This window comes from Camelus dromedarius, chromosome 21, assembly GCF_036321535.1.
Source record: "Camelus dromedarius isolate mCamDro1 chromosome 21, mCamDro1.pat, whole genome shotgun sequence".
NCBI classification, from domain to species: Eukaryota; Metazoa; Chordata; class Mammalia; order Artiodactyla; family Camelidae; genus Camelus; species Camelus dromedarius.
The window spans coordinates 27,550,330-27,568,338 of NC_087456.1; the positions used below are offsets into that span (position 1 = coordinate 27,550,330).

General features: G+C 37.8%; 1 protein-coding gene across 10 annotated transcripts in view; it reads left to right on the forward strand.

Moving 5' to 3' along the window:
* Nucleotides 1–18,009, forward strand: part of ESRRG (estrogen related receptor gamma) — a 579,813-nt gene that overhangs the window by 519,325 nt on the left and 42,479 nt on the right. The window lies entirely within an intron of this gene.

Sequence of the window (18,009 nt, forward strand, 5' to 3'; positions counted from 1 at the left end):
ATATAAGACTTTTTATAGCTGCACCATCTTGAACTCTTGTTAATTATTTTTTCATATATGAAGGTACTGTTGCCAACATAAGATAAAGAGAATGTAACTTGTTAAAATATTTCTTTATCCGTTTTAAAATTCTGAGTTTTCTCCTAAGGAAAGACTTCTACTTTTTCTTTTCACTTTTAAAAATGGTTTTGTTAGCTGTAGTCTGTGTACCTTTTATCCTTTGAAAAAATCACTCATTTCGTTGTTGATGGTGGTGATTTATACTGAAGTGCTTTTCATATTTACATATTGTTTTGGTTTACAAATAGATATTTACCAGTGAATTCATACATAAATTACAAAAACAAATGTTAGATTGACATTCTCAATTTTCTCATATGGTGACTTTAAAAATAGTATGTTAAAATATCCATTTAGCTTTCTCTCTAGACCCACCCTGTCAGATCAAGGAACGTATGCCTGATCATAAGTTTTGAGAATTTTAGTAGTCTCCTTGAATTATTGTATGTATGTTTGAACTTTGATCTGCAAATAGTTTCCGAACAAGTTTTTGGATGATGAGCAATGTTTTTCTGGTACAGTTAACTTATTTCTGTCTCCTTAAACTAGTTTGTCTTTATGCTTTGAATGCTACAGTAATTTCTTTAATCAAATTGATGGAAGTCCCTTTCCCAGCCCACACTGAAACCAATTTATTGGTCATGATACGCCAGCTATGTTGCTAACAGTCGTAACGAACTGTCAGGCGATATCGCAGTGAAGCTAATTTGAAGTCATTAGGTGTGCAGCGTTCAGGCGACAATTTGTTACAGTGCTTAGGAACACCGCTGACATTTCTGAATGGCTTTGTTCGCTGCAGTTCTAGATGAGGCCAAGCAAATTGTAAACTAATTTAAACATCACTCTGTATTATACCAGCTACTTTGTCTTACACTGTTTGCTAATAAAGCACCCCAAATTAAGTCAAAACTGGTTAAATAGGTGAGCTTGAATGTGTTCTTTGGAAGATTCCTCTGCAAGGGTCACTACATCTAAAAGAGAGATGAGAATTTGATCATGCGGATAGTGGATTTTGCATTTGGATTGTGGTTACAGCTATAAGATTTTTAGAAAAAGCAGGAAAAAAAAATAGGATCTGCTAAAAGATGGCAAGACATTTAGGAGTTGCAACGGTGGGAACAGCCAGAATTTTCTTAAACCATATAGGAAAACTGATCTGGAAGGGAAGTGTTATGAAGGGTTTTAAAAAGAAACAAAAGCTAAGATTTGTTGAAGTGTACAAAGATATAAATATTGTATCATTTATATTTATATATTATCATCACTGTATATATGTATGTGTACATACACACAGATTTAAAATGTGGTTATTCTAGCCCAGGGTCTCTCAGTCTTGACACAATTGATATTTGGGACCAGATGACCCTCAGATACAGGGACTGGCCTGTTCCCTGTAGGATACTTAACAGCATCCTTGGTTTCTATCCACTAGCACCCTTGAGTTGTGACAAACAAAAATGCCTTCAGATACCAGATATCCTTTTGTGGGGCAAAATCACACCCCCACCATCCCCAACTGAGAACCATTATTCTAACCCAGGAATTAGGAATATTATTATCCTGAACTCAAAAATAGGGAGATCTGGGGCAGAGAGAGGTAAAAACACTTGCACAAGCTCCCAAGTGGATCCAGAGCCTTCAAAACGCATCATCAGCATTGCTTCCTGGAGTAGGATCAGGATATTGTAATCCCCCAGTTGGTTACATCTGAAAGAATTATTTCAAAACGGTAGTGATAGTGTTACTGTTATTAACAACAACAGCATGAAAGGCTATGTCACTCTGACTCCAAACCACCCATTATTTCAGAGAACTCTGCCCACATTCTCCCTGAATTAAGAAATTGGTTAAGCCCATATTTTGATATTGTACAGACATTCCATGATAATGACCAATGAAAGTCAACAGCTCCTTCTGATGCTCTCTGGTAAGAAGTCCGTGATAAATCTGTGGGTCCCGTTGTGTATCTAAGTAGAAATGTCAGCTTACAAAGGAACTTGTCACAGTCAAGGGGCCGTGGTGACTTTTGTGAAGACAGTAACTTTAAATAACTATGAGTAACAGCATTTCCAGTGGTGGAAGCAATTGCTATACGATCATTCGGTCTTGCGCTGAGGCTTAGAATTGGTGGGGGGCTGACGTTATTTTGTCTCCACAGCAGATGCCAGAGGAGGTCACTGTGGAGTGATGAGTCACAGCTCTGGCTTTGGTGATCCCTGGAGGGTGTTTTAAACGATGGCAAAGGAGTGTCTGGGCTTTTCAGAAGGGGATTAGCCAAACGGGAATTAGCTGAAATTCCTTTACATTGTATCTAACAGTAAGTGTGCTGTGCCGGGGTTTGGAGGTAGATGGAGAGGATGCTCTGATACCGGGGTGCTGGTGTGTATACCCGGGGTGCAGGGAGCTGGGTGCAACAGCAGCATGGAAGGTGGGATGGGGAAGGTGGGGAAGCCGAAGAGAATATAAAGATTAAAGTTCCATTTCTGCCTTGATGAGAGTCAAGTCGTGTTCTTGATAACATGACCCAGTCCTGATAACTGGGGTCAGAGCTGGAATTAAAGCCAAATCAGAACTGAAATTTCACCTATCTTAGCCTTAACTTCAGAATTCTTTTTTTTTTTTTTACGCTTATGTTAAAAGTAAAGTGAAATCCTTTTTTAAATATAGTAAAATCCAAGCCTTTACTCTTTTATGCTGTTCTCGGTTTGTGTAATCACACACACACACGTAAACACACACACCTTTTAAAAATTAAGTGTAGCATCTAAAATAAGATCCATATCCTTTCTGCCCTGCGGAGAATACACTAGTGTATACTTGCTTTTGCTCTGTAAAAAAAGTGACAAATTCAACAAAAGAAAATATTGAAGAAAAATACCTAGGGAGTGTTTTGGTGTTTTTTTTTTTTATCAGTAAATAGAATTAGTTGACTTCTTTTAATAAATCACACAAATGGAAAAGTGTGTTGTTATGAAACATGACCATACTTTATCTATAGAAGAAAAAAGATCACAAGGGCTTTGGAAAACGCTTGACTTTAGTTGGAGGAGCATGAGGGCACAAGAACAGATGATGGGGCCCTAATAGCCCTTTTTAAGAATGACAGGGCCCCGCCATTAGCATCCTTTTATATCCTTGGAAATTGCTCATGCCTCGCTTTTCTGGTTCCTATCTGCCTGACTCTTTTTTATTTCTCTTTCAATTTCGTCCGCGCTCGGATAAGCGCATGCTAACACAATATGATTGAGCTGTAAAATGGAACGCTGTCGCCTCTAATCTCTTTTATGTAGATACGGAGGTACTGCACAGGCCACTTCATTCTCTCTCCATTGTTGGCCTTTTTTTAGAATGGGCTGCCAAGCAATGGAGGCTCCGTCAAATGTTAGAGCTAGGTTTCACAGGGTGTGATAAGGCGATTATCAGCCCGGTAGTCAGATCTGTTATTGTTCTTTGCGGTTGATTAAAATATTACGATGTGCTGTAACTTGGTTAGCAAAATGCAGAATGTGCTTAGTCAGATGGTGCTTAAAAAAGCATAACCCACATTAGCTGACCTATATAAGTGGCTTAAATATATTTAGGGAATCTCGCCGGATGGATTACTTTAAAAAGAATAGAAAGGTGTTTGAACAATTAAGTGAATGAATGTGTTTGAGAAGATTTTTTTTTCCTTTGTCAAATATGGCACATTGTCAGGTGCGCTTGTTTATTTTTAACATGACAAATTAAACTGTTACCTACGAGAGGAGGAAGACTCTGCTCAAGTTTGGGGCCTCTTAGTCACATTTTAAAAACAATGTCTATGTCGTCAAACATCAAACAGAGAAAAAAAAATCCTACAATTTTTCTTCATACCGAATGAAGGCAGGAAATATTAAGCTCCAAAAGGAAACCACGCTAGGAAGATTCATGATAGATCAGTATTTGTGTATAGTTACTCATGTAAAGAACAGAAATCGAAAGTACAGTGTTCTGCATTTACTCTGAAACCTTTTCATATGAAAATATTCACTTAGGAAAATGTATCACAATTGCTCATCGCATTGTCTTTTTATAGTTTTCTCAACAGAAGCTCTTAGAGTTTTCTATAAACGACAGACGTCTCTAAAGAACATGGGCAAACTATTTCTACGTTAGGATATAAGTTTTATGAGAGAACACCCAAGACTATTTTGAACATTGATTGCTAATGATACTGTTTAAAGATGTATTTTTTGTTCTAATGCATTTTATGTAGAGATCAATTTTTCAGATTCTATCATCCCCCAGACAAAGTTGTAAAGGTTTTGTTTTTAAATGCCCATTACTTATCTTAAGCTGCTAACACCATTAAGTGATTATGATATGCGAAAAATATTCCCCAAATTGTGTTGGAAATAATTCCTGTAAGATTATGTTCCGTTTGAAACACCAAGTATGTTTTCATCTGTGTGTGTGTGTGTATATATATACATATATATATATATAATTATGGTTGGATGTGCAGGAAAAGGTAGGGTTGACCAAGAGAGGGTTATGTTACATTCACAAAGCACTTAATATGCTGTTTTAGATCTGTATCATTAGCGCTTGAAAAATACTTCATTGATTAAAAATATGCATAGCACAAAACTGGTAATTGGCCCTGAGGCTCCGCCCTTCCCCCATTCTGTAACTGAATTTACGTGTAGTTGTAATTTCTACTTTGCTATGAATGAACTAAAGCAATTACAGCTCTTTTCTCAGGATTAATTTTTCTTCTGTGCATGTAACTTAATGATTTTTCAGAACCATGACGTGGACGGGTCTTTTAGTTAAGTGGAGAAATTTTAAATTTAAGATCCAAAGGCCTGGCACTTAATAATGCTATTTAAATTAGAACTATATTCAATGATCAGATATTTAGAGGTTATATTTAATGTACTTGGTAGTTGTGTCCCTGCGTCCCTGTGCTTGTGGTTTATAAAGGTAGAATTATGCTGAAAGCAAAATCAGAAAACCTGATCTATACGAGTTGGGTAATTTTTACTTAAAATTAAGTTAGTTAAGTTACTTAATTGATCTAACCATTAGTTATGTTGTGAAAATCAAATATGGAAACAATACATGTGCAACTTATACACATATGCATAATTAATTTTGCAAATTATAAAGCATGATCCAAATGCAAAATATTCAGTATTCACTTTAGTGTCTAAGGTACTGCACATACTTTGTCATTTTGTTGCAATTAAAATGAAGTGACCAAAAAGTTAGTATTCATAAGAGCTATTTCAAAAAAATATTCAGAACAAACATTCATTATAACAAGAAGGGACGGAAAAGTTATTTAACCAACAGGATCACTGTATGCCTATTGTCATCATTCTGTCCTAGGGAGCAGGACCATTAGCTTTTCAGTAATCTAGTCCATCCTCCTCTGCCAAGTGTGAAATAACTGTTTATCAGTTTCTGAAGTCACATTTGTGATATAGACAAAGGAACAAGTTGAAAAATACATTGTGAAAAAAAAATCTGAAATATCCCCTACAGACTTCTTATTTTTTGCAGCTATCCTTGCTAGAAAGGAGAAGGTAGACCAACAAAGAGGTTTGAGATTTCCCAGGTAGAGACCCCATTCAAGAGACACCTTTATGTTGTTAAAGATGCTCGCAGAGACCTCTCCTCACCACTCAGCACCACTGTTTGTGACCTAGTGCACAGTTCTGTCCCCAAGATATATTTGCCATCCATGATAGCCATGCCATTATATACCTCTGATCAAAGAGGAATCTTAATTTCATAGTGATCATGAATACAATTTAAGTATATGAGTGTCCACTAAGGACCTAACACTATGCTGGGAAGATAGATACATGTGACCTGACCTCCACTCTGAATCATGCATCTGTGTCTGCATAAATATATATGCATGCAAGTGTGCCTAGATATGTGATGATCTTCTTTCTTGTGGGATTAAGCTTTAAGTACAAAAATAACTAATATCTCTGTAGTTTATTACTGTTTACAAAGCACTGTCATCAACCTTTATTTGACGTCCACAGCAATTCTGTTGTTTTATTCTTGTGAGACCCGCTTCATAGAAGAGCAAACTCTAGAGTCAGGAGGTTCAATTCACACTGTTAGTAATGTTACTTGAACCCACAGAATATTTCACTTAAATGACTTTTTACCAGTAGCTTCATTACGTCTTTCTCCCCCTTCCATCTACCCACCTCTGCTACGTTCTTTGTCATTTGTTCCAGTTTTATCATTACCTACCTGCCTTTCTTAACCAGTTTAGATGACTGTAACATGTTTGCCCTATCTTTAAATTGCATCTATACATTTATAAAAGGAAAGGATAAAGAAAAGAAAAATTGAATCAAAGAGGAAATGTATGACACATCTTTAAATTCAGTAAAAATCAAGATGTTTGATTGATAGTGTGCCCTAGTTATCCCTGATCACAAACTTTAATGAAATAAGGCAATCACTAGTTGGAAAACTTATTAAATGGTTGATTTGCTAAAATTGAAGACTCTGTTCAGATTCACTGGGTTGAAGATTTCTACATGTACTACATCCAAAAATACAGTATCCTTTTCAGGCAAGTAATTGTAATTGCTAAACTCTTTTGAATGATGAGGAAATGGGATGAGTTCTAATCATTCAGTTTACTGTATATCAGAAGCCTGAACCTGCATGAGGATTATCAAAATAGTGACTTCCTGCAGACCTGGCCCAACTTGTATCTTTCTGATCTGGAATTCTGTTTGCTGATAGAGATACTTCTGAGTTTTAGGTTCTCAAGGCTACTCGATGAGTTCAAGAGAGAAGGACTTTTGTGTCTTGTGAGAAAATTGGTATATGGAAGTTGATATAATTAGCATAACCCATGGACACTTAAAAGCTTAATTAAAATCTTTTCCCACCTCTAAAAGAGGAATTGGAGGGAAAGGAGCAGAACATGGTGCTGGCGTGTCTTGTTTCTCCCTTTGCTCCTCGTGACCCTCTCTCCAACCCCAATCCCACCTCGCTTCTGTGGGCTGGTTGCACGTTTTCCCCTGCGTCCCCCTTGCTGTGCCTCAGCCAATCTCCAAATGAATGCACGTCTATCGTGGCCTTGGCTTTGGCACTCTGGATATATTGATTAATAGTTGCCCTAAGCTCCTTTTAGCAAATCAAATTTTCACTTTTAGCAAGGATTTCGCCTCTGATTTATTCAGCAAAGTGAAATGCACTAAATTGACTTTGACATTCAGGGAAAATGGCTGAAAAACAAAGAGCAGAGGAAAGAGATATAAATTGTGTGGCAGCTGGAGAGTTCAAGCATCAGAGAAACAGTTTTCTATAGAATACGGAGTAATTGAAAGCACTTTTTTAAACACACAGAGAGAAGTGATTTCTTCAAAAAAATTTTTCAGCTGCTGAGTTTTCTTTTTGAAAGAGGGTCTAAGTATTACTCAGCTGAACTCAAGAATTTCCGGCACGATGCATTATATTTTGTAGATAAAAACAGCTGCATAATCGAAGACTACATATTTCTAAATGAGTTTATGAAAGCTAGGATGTAACCTAATTACCTTGGAAAAGAAAGAGTCAGTTCATCCCACACCAAATACAATGGTTAATTTGAAAGTGTTAGTGTCGTAGAGTAGTGTGTATCTGTGTGTGTGTGTGTGTGTTTGTGTGTTGTAAAGAGTGGAGTTTTTCCATCCCCATAAGAATTTGAAATAATTTTAGATCACAAACCTCAGTATAGAAAAGCCATGTAATGTTGCTGTTCTGTGTCCCTTTTATTCCCCAGGAATGTCAGCCTTGGCTGTGTTCGTTTATGTGTCTAAGTCAGCCTACTTCCTTGTTAGACCAAGGTTTGGGGAATAAGTAACTATTGGGTTCAAGATACAAAGTGTAGCTTTGATGTGTGAAAAAAAAAATGGTGCCAATGTTGATGAAGGAAAGAGGAGAGGGAGTTGAATTAAACTCACTATGGACACTTGGGGAGGGATTAAAACTGTGAGGAATATTGAGGCATATTTTTTGATACTGAGATGTGGTAAACTGTTGGATCATCTGCCCTGAGTGATTATCAGAAGAGTGGAAGGGGAAGGGGAAGTCTACAGCTAGAATTTGCTGCTCATTTACCCTTTTCCTCTCCAGTATGAATTTTCCTTGTTGACCAAAGCCAGGCTCCACATAGTCAAGGCACTGCCCTGCCTTTAACTGTACTTTTTATTATTCTCTTTCCTCTCCACAAATCTATGTCTAGAGTGACCCATGCTATCCATATCAGCATTTTAGCAATCAGATAGTATCTTAACATTGTCCCAGACATGTCCATAGGCATGTGTTTTCCCTAAAACCCCTGCTTCACCCCAATTCAGGCCACTTTTTAATTACCATAAATGACTCTTAATTAGAAGAACCCAAGTAGAAGAATGTATTTAACCTGCCAAAATCACTTTAATTGACCAAACTTTCTAAGAAGTTTAAGGTAGATGATTAAACAGACGTAACACCTCCATTTGTCTATAAACACCTTACTATTTCTGTTAAGAAGAAAAATTTTCTCTGTTTTCCCACGAGGGAAAAAAACTATGATTTTCTCTGAATTAATCAAAAACATTTTATTTATTTATTTATTTATTTATTTATTTATTTATTTATTTATTTATTTATTTATGTCAGGTTATATATATTTTTTCCTCCAGCAAGAATCAGGAATAAGATACAAAGCATACAAACTCCAAGTACAGGGGATATTCTGCCTTTGTTTTATACTTGAATCTCTTCATGTGCAGTTCAGTTTTATTATTATATGAGCTAAAAGTACTAATGCATTGCAATTTAGTTAAAGAGGAAAATATAATGGATAAATACCACCCTTGGGTAATTCTAAGAGCTCAGTTTATCCCACGATTTTACCTCTCCCCATTAATCACATGACATTGCTTCCAAGGCAGGAATTCTGTTTCCATTGCCAGCATGGGCATTGCGTTCTAACCACAGATTGTTAATATTAGAAAATCAGAAGGGCAAAGGACTAGTCTCTTCCTCTGGATTCAGATTAAGAAAGTGGAAAGCTGGCTGCCTAGGTCAGCAGCATGGCCTGCATGGATGCAGAGAGTCATCAGAGCCCAATTAAATACTGTAACTCCAGGGGTGTCTCTGAAGATCAGCTCCCTGCTCTCTGTACGAAGGGGGCTTCACACCTGCTTAACCTACATTAGGGAAGGATTAATTACCTGGAGTGCTGGGCCTCTCAGCCAGTCAGCATGTTTGTGGCAGGGCACATGGTGGCCTGGGCTGAGGAGGGAGAGAGGCGGAAGGAGCAGCTGGGGGCTCATGGAGGAACTAACTCCTCCTGACGTGGTCAGCACTTTAGGAAAAAGAAATAGTCCAGCTGTACTCATGCTGGAGATTTTCTGTGTCATGGCGTAACTCGGTGGCAGGGTGTCTTCAACGCAAATTTGTAAACATGAAAGAAGAATGCCCTCCCCAAGATTGTGTACTGCACCTGTTACTCAGATTAACCTTTGGTGGAAAAACGTGGAATCTCTCCTTAAAGCATTTCAGATTGATTTCTGTGAATGGCTGTGATTCTGAAGCAAGGTGCTTTGTGATAGATTTTCCTAAAGTTTAAAAAGTATGCTTACTCATTCAGACACCTGCCTTGAGGAAGTCTTGTGGCACCCTTTTTAAAATAAACGGAAAGATATCAAAGAGAGATCTCTTTCTTTAAAAAAAAAAAAAAAAAGAGTTCTTGGATGATAGAACCAGGATGAACCTTAGAGATCACTTGCTAGAACTTGGCATTTTAAGAGGAAGTCCTATATGGCTGTGGGCTGTGTACCGTCTTTGGAGTTAGATACCTTGGTTCAAATTCTGATATTGCTTCTTGCCATGAACTCAGTTTGCTTCTCTATCAAATGGGGATGGTAATGATAAAGCAACCAACTTTATAAGTTGCTAGGACGATTCAGTGAGTTAATGTGCATAAAGTGCCCAGTCCAGTCTTTTAATTGTAGTGTTCAATAAATGTTAAATGCCTTTACTTGCACGTTCACTTACAGACACAAATGTTCAAGACCAGGAAAACTGAATGACTTACCTAAGATCACAAGCTACTCAGTGACATAGTTGAGACTAAAACTCAGTCTTTGAACTACTGGTTGAGCACTGTTGATACTTATCAATGTCACTACCGGTTTTTCAGAAAAGAGTATATATACATCCTTATTCATAGTAATAATAGCAGCAAGTTATTTTCTGAACTTTATCTCTGTTCCATTACTGTACCACATCATATTACATTATGTATAAACAGCCATATATATAGACAACCTATTTCTTTTTTAAATTTTTTTTTTGGCAGGGAGAGGGGAGGTAATTAGGTTTGTTGGTTTGTTTGCTTATCTATTTATTTATTTATAATGAAGTACTGGGGATTGAACCCAGTACCTTGTGCATGCTAAGTACACACTCTACCACTGAGCTATACCCTCCTGCCCCTGGACAACCTATTTCTTGAAAATAGACTAGCTGTGAGAATGTTATAGAAAAGTTATTGTGCTGTATTTTTTAAATTATACACCCCAGATTATAAGCAATCAACCCATTTTCTTCTGTTATTCGTTGATAGAGCCTGCGTATGATATCTGGATATATCAGCTCAAACCCCTTCCTGAACGATTATTAATCTAAAAGCATGGCTCAGAAGTTTTCTGTTTCATGCAGGGGGATATACTAGAGAGAAATCTGGGGCTTAAGATTGGGAACCATGGCCAACAGCCTAAAGTGGCCAAGAGTTTCTGACTGAAAGTTCTCAAGGTCTGGATAGCATGAGGATAAAGTAACACAAATACATGAGGTGTGCCTTATTTACAAAGCATCTCTGAATATACTTGCTATGTAAACACCGATGCTATCTTTGAAAACAATGTCTCTGGCAGATCAGTATACAGCATTTGATTAAAATTAGCTAGTGGAGAATCCATGGATTTTAATTAACCTGGCCAGTTATTCAGCCCATTACCCTCAGTGAGGGCTTAAGGTTTTAACATCTGTGTATGTACCATGAAGGTTTAATTCAGACTTCCAAGGCAGTTTTATGTGGTTAGAATAGAATTATTTATGATTTACTTTGATTCTGACCATACTGTGTGCTTGTGGTTTAGTCAGTTTCACATGGGTTGAGAATGGGTGATAGGTTTCTCTTCGAAGCATCAGCTATGATCATTTTTGAGATATCTGAATATATAAATTCAGTTTGGTATTTTAGGGAACACTTTGTAATATTCAATTCCCAACAAAAATACTGTGTGTAATATATTTTAGTATTTATATATATTTAGTAGCAAGCTAGTATCTGATCATTCATGTACTGAACAAAAATGTCTGTTGAAAGCCAGCTATATGCTAGGCTTTGTACTCGAGTTCTGTTCTAGGGAGACTGTCTCTGTCATTATTATAGGACTGTGAGGCATAGTTGATCTGTTACCAAAACACTTTTTGAAATTTTATCTCAAAAATGTTGCTTAGAATCATGGTTTTTATTTTTCTGTCATATGCATATTCAGGAGTCTTGAAGGAATGCTTTGTTTTTTTTTTAACTTTTTAATTCATGTATTTGTTTTACAATATCATAATTTTTAAATTGAAGTATAGTCGATGTGCAATATTATGCACTACAGGTCTACAACACAGTGATTCATAATTTTTAAAGGTTATACTCCATTTATGGCTACAATAAAATATTGGCTTTATTCCCCATGCTGTACAACACATCCTTGTAGCTTATTTTATACCTGATAGTTTGCACCTCTTAATCCTCCACCTCCCTCTTCCCTCTCCCCCTTCCCTCTCCCCAACTGGTAACCACTAGTTCCTTCTCTACATCTGTGAGTCTGTCTCTTTTCTGTTATATTCCCTAGTTGGTTGTATTTTTTTAGACTCCACATATAAGTGATATCCTACAGTATTTGTCTTTCTTTATCTGACTTATTTCACTTAGCATAAGGCCCTCCAAGTCCATCCATGCTGTACACTAGAAACTAATACAACACTTTAAGTCAACTGTATTGCAGAAATATTTCAAGAATGATTGAAGTCAGGGCTCAGCTGTGCCCCCTGGCCCAGGACCTGAGCACTTCTCGCTCGGCAGCTCCCTCTTCCTGTGTTCTGTACATCAGTCCTATTCTGAGGACTGAACTGAGGGCCGCAACCACCTGAAAGGGTTTTATGCTGTTTTCAAACCATATATATATGGTTGTTCCAAATGCATTTGGATTTTAAATGCTTCAGCCCTCCAAGAAACAAGAGTCTTTCTTTTTTTTTTTTAATTGAACTGTAGTCAGTTTACAGTGTGTCAGTTTTTGGTGTACAGCATCATGTTTCCATCATACATGTACATACATATATTCATTTTCATATTCTTTTTCATTATAGGTTACTCTTTATGATTAGAAACCTGCCTACCGCGTGAGGGAGGATGGCAGTATTTTTACTTTAAGAAAAGGTTCTTCATTTGCTCTGAAGAGATGTAAGAATACGGGAACCTGGAGCTGATTCCCGCGATAGCTTCTCTAGATTGTTAGGGTCCCGGCGCATCTCCTGCCATTCACTTTTGTTCTCGCCAGCAGCCGCGCGGTTCAGAGGTGTGGGCTCCTTGCTGCATCCTGACTTGGCTTGTTAGCCTCTTATCAAGCTCTTAGCATCCCTTTGTTTATTTGAGGCGACAGGAAGACTGTGGAAAGGCTGCTTAGTCAGGGATATCAGCCTTGTTGGCAGGGGAGTGATTGCCAGTTGAAAAACAAGGCATTATTGCTCATTTTTTCCCTCTTATTAGTTTGATTACATTTGCAAATCAAATCAATCCATCAGACATGATCAGGCCTCGTCCGCATTTTAAGGAATAGTAATCTCCGTCTAATAAGATGCAAATGTGTCACATCGGTAAGTAACCAATAAATCATCGTCTTGTCTTTGGCAATCATTAAATATCAGAACCAACAGTCAATTTTTAGTATTTTCAATTTGCGATATGCCGCTGGAATATAAAGATAGATGGACGTAATTACACAAACCAAACACTATTTCAGTTCATTCCAGACAGCAAATTTAGTGGAAGGTATAACTGGCTTGTCATCACACTACATTATTCCTAGCGGTTCATGCAAAGTTCACAGACGAGCTTCAAATGGACATTGGGTTTTTTCTTTCAACTTCTAACAGCGTCCCTACAATGGCAAGCCAACTTTGATGTAAGGACTTGAACCGACTTCCGCACGGCTGTTGCAGTCAGATGCCAACATGACAGGAAACATATGCTCTCTCTCGTCAGAGACTGCCGGCAGTGCCAGCCCCAATCTTCCATAATTTCTATTAAAAAGAAAATGAACTCACAAACGTAAAAATAAAGGAAAACAAAAGCAACCAAGAACTCTTCAGGTGATTCATACCATCCTCATCCATTTTGACAGAAGAAGTTTCCCTCAAGGGGAGAAAGGAAACAAAAACTTTGTTATTTTTTTAAGTTTCACGTTTTTAGAGCCTCTCTGTGTAGGCAATGCATTCTTTTCACCTAAGCCATGCTCTCTAAAGATGTGCACGTATGCTGTGCCCCGAGATGGCCGGGGAAAAAGAGTGCATTGATATTTGGCACAATAGGGAAATGCTGATATAGACCTAATGTTGTACTTCAGAGGATAGGAAATGCAATTGTTTGGATAGAATATCTGATCTGAATGTCTTCCCCAAATTATACTTGCTTAGCAACTCAGTGTATTCTGATGAACTGTGACAATTGCCTGTTCATTCATTCATAGAAATTGTCTTCTCACAAATGGACAAATGGAAGATCCCTGCCCTGCAGTCTCTCTTGGCTCTGTTTACTGCAATGCAATCAATAATCACACTTTTCCATCTTTTCCTGATGTTTTTCTCTTGTCTAATTCTCTTTTTCTAAGTTCTCATATAAAAAGCTCTTTTAAATCATTGATCTGATGACATTTAAAATTTACGACTTCTCCCTTTGATTTTTGTCACCTTAACCTCATCCAGTTTATAACATCACTTTTGTTCTTTCTCTTTCTTCTCTGCATAAGTAATTTGCCTTCTCAGTGTAAGTTGCTAAATAGGATGTAAAGAACATATCTCTGTGGCCTTGGGGCACCTGCTACTTATTTTGGTGGCATTTCCAAACATCATTGACCAAGTCCAGTTTATCTTGACAGGTTTATCATATTCTTCATAGTTAAAACTTAAGCGTTTAAGATTTGGCAGCACCAATCCTTTGGCCTATGAAATTCCCTTATTTGCAGTGAGAAAAAGAAATTCTTTGGAGTATTATTTAGTAAGCTTTCTTATTTAAAGTTGACAAAATTAGATTTTTGACTGCATAATTTACTTATTTTACATCGTTGGGTACATTTTAAGCTGAGCACTCTGCTAGACTGTGGGATACAAAGGTTTGGAGATGGTCACACAGTCATACAGCGCAGGATCTGTTGAGGGACATAGACAAAGCAAAGAGGCAATTACAGCATGGTGCTCTAGGTACACTGATGGGGTGGGGTAGTGCAGCACACTAGGGGGACGCCACGGTAGGGACTCTAACTTTGGGGATCAGGGAAGGCTTCTGGTGTAGAAATCCAGAGAAGATCAATTTATAGGGAAGTATCAAGAAGTTTTAGGTAAGCATTAGCATCCTTCTTTTAATGAAACCAGTAGTGTAGGTTAAACTGGCCCACTTTCAATACCTCTGCCCCATTTGTTAGCAGGACTGGAGAACATCATTCATTAACCAATGAAGAACATTCTTTCAAATTTTAAGAACTTTTAATATAGAAGTTGGATTAGACTCTGGTTATAGACAGGCCAGGAGGTTTCAAATTTAGACAATGGAAACATGCGGTAGCTTGAGGTCGTGGTCAGGACAACTCCCAGATCAACATAATCAATTTCCTAAATGTCTCATGTACATGCCCGCTGGATGCAGGCCATCGTGGCCATCCACCTGGGCAGGCAAAACACACCATCACTCTATGAAAACCATTTTATGCCACTTCTGCAACCCTTCCTGCCCCCATATCCTTTCAAAATTTGTAGATTTCCAGCACCCTTTTCCTTTCTGCAAAACCGTTGTGAATTTCTAAAATGTGACTCTGGTCTTTCCAAGTGATTGTTTTGCCAGCCAGCCCACGTAGCTCAAGGAACCCCATACACAGCAGCAATTGCCAGGAACCCTTATGAGTTACAGCCGAGCAAAGCCTCACAGCTCATGCCTTTGAAGCTTTGTACCAGAACCTTATGCTCTTTCTAACCGATTTACATACCACCATGGTATGTTTAATTTGCTTTTTCATCAAATCAATAATGGGTCTAATTGAAAAAATTGGCAGTGCTACGTGCAACCTAAGTACTGATCTCGATGTTTGCCGGCTAACAGGAACGTTGCACAGCTCTGTGTCAGACACCTGTGTTATTGGTGTGCTCCCACTACTAATGCGTACAAAAACAAACATTAATACAGGTGGAGCATCTGCACCAATTGATCACTATGCTATGAGAATTAATCACCTGGCTTTCAGCTTGAAGAATAAAATTTACATCTTTAATGTATGAAATGTATTAACACACACACTGGCGCCATCGGCTTCGGGTGATGTCAGCAGCCGGGCACGCGCAGCCCCATTCCGGTGTGGTTCCTCTGGACATTTGGACCTGGGTATGTGAATTTGGGGCCCAATGTTAAGCACTTGATAGCATTTTGAAAACTGAGATTTGAGACCTTTTCGTAATTGTGATTGGAAGATATTGGGCAAGTAGGAGGCCAACTAAGGAATGAACACTTTGATCTCTGGAAATTTGCCTTCAAAAATGGTATGAAGACTCTTTTGAGGTTGCATTTTATTTTCTCATCCCAGCCGAGGGTGGAGTTTAGCAATGCCATCATCATCATGGAGCTACATTTATTGAGCACTTACTAGGTGCCAGGGCCTGTGCTAATTGTTTTGTGTACATGATCTTAAGTCTTCTTTAAAGCAACCCTATAACTGAGGATTGCCTCTGGCTCCATTTTTTCATTGACGTATAGTTCATCTGCAATACTGTGTTAGTTTCAGGTGTACAGCATAGTCAGTATTTTTGAAGATTATATTCTATTATAGGTTATTATAAAATATTGAATATAATTCCCTAATTCTCTGTGCTATAGAGTAGATCCTTGTTGCTTATCTATTTTGCATACAGTAGTTTGTATCTGTTAATCCCATACCCCCAACTGGTCCCTACCCTGCTCCCCTTTGGTAACCATAGATTTGTTGTCTATGTCTATGAGTCTGTTTCTGTTCTGTATATATATTCATTTCTATTATTTGTTAGATTTCACATATAAGTGATATTACTTAATATTTGTCTTTCTCTGTCTGACTTATTTCAGGAAGCTTAATATTCTATAGGTCCATCTCTGTTGCTACAAGCATCAATATATCATTCTTTTTTATGGCTGAGTAATAGTTCATTACATATATATCACAACTTCTTAATCCAATCATCTGTTGATGGGCCCTTGGGTTGCTTCCATTTTTTGGTTATCATAAATAGTGCCACTACGAACACTGAGGTGCATGTATCCTTTTGAATTAGTGTTTTTGTTTTTTCCAGATATATACCCAGGAGTGGAATTGCCGGATCATATGGTAGCTCTGTTTTTAAAGGAAACTCCATATTGTTTTCTATAGTGGCTGCACCATTTTACAGTCCCACCAACAGTGTACATGGGTTCTCTTTGTTCACACCGTCTCCAGCATTTGTTATTTGTAGACTTTTTGATGATGGCCATTCTGGAAGGTGTGAGGTGAAACCTCACTGGGATTTTGATTTGCATTTCTCTGATAATTAGTGATGTTGAACATCTTTTCATGTGCCTGTTAACCATCTGTACATCTTTAGAAAAATGTCTGTTCAAGTCTTCTGACCATTTTTTGTTTGGATTTTTTTTTTTAATATTAAGTTGTATGAGCTGTTTGTATATTGTAGCTATTAACCCCTTATTGATCCAACATTTTATAATTGTGAAAATTGAAACCTAGATTCTAAAGCTAGCAAAATAGAGATGAGATTTAAATTCAGGTCTGTTGGATTCCAAACCCCAATTTTTATCTACTATGCTAACACAAATTCCTGGTATAAACTAGTTGTTGTTTTTTTTTTTTTTCCTAAGTTCCAAACTGATTTTTGTGCTTAGCACAACAGGATTGCAAAAACTTCTGCTGGCGAAACATAGATTTCATTGGTGCATCCCAATAATGTTGATTTGATAGTTATTACAGGCCTGGTTGCATAATTGGTGGGGTCCAGTGCAAAATGAAAATGCAGAACTCGTTGTTAAAAATGTATTAAGGTGTCATCCTGAAGTAGGGTTCCTTCTGGATATAAGCCCAGGAGCGGGATTCCTGGGTCATATGGTAAGTCTATTCCTAGTCTTTTGAGGAATCTCCACACTGTTTTCCATAGTGGCTGCACCAAACTGCATTCCCACCAGCAGTGTAGGAGGGTTCCCCTTTCTCCATAGCCTCTCCAGCATTTGTCATTTGTGTATTTTTGAATGATGGCCATTCTGACTGGTGTGAGGTGATACCTTATTGTCGTTTTGATTTGCATTTCTCTGATAATTAGTGATATGGAGCATTTTTTCATATGCCTATTGGTCATTTGTATGTCTTCCTTGGAGAATTGCTTGTTTAGGTCTTTTGCCCATTTTTGGATTGGGTTGTTTGGTTGTTTCTTATTAAGTCGTATGAGCTGCTTAATTTCCAGATGGCAACAGCAGAGCATTAAACCAAGTGTGTGTCTCCCTGTGTGGGTCACACACTCATGAAGCAGGCCTGGTGTTGCTATGAGAGATGGAAATTTTGCTTGGGAACAAGTTTAGCAAATAAGAGTCTGTCTTAATCAGGCCAGTTTGGTTAGGTCTGGGGAAATGCT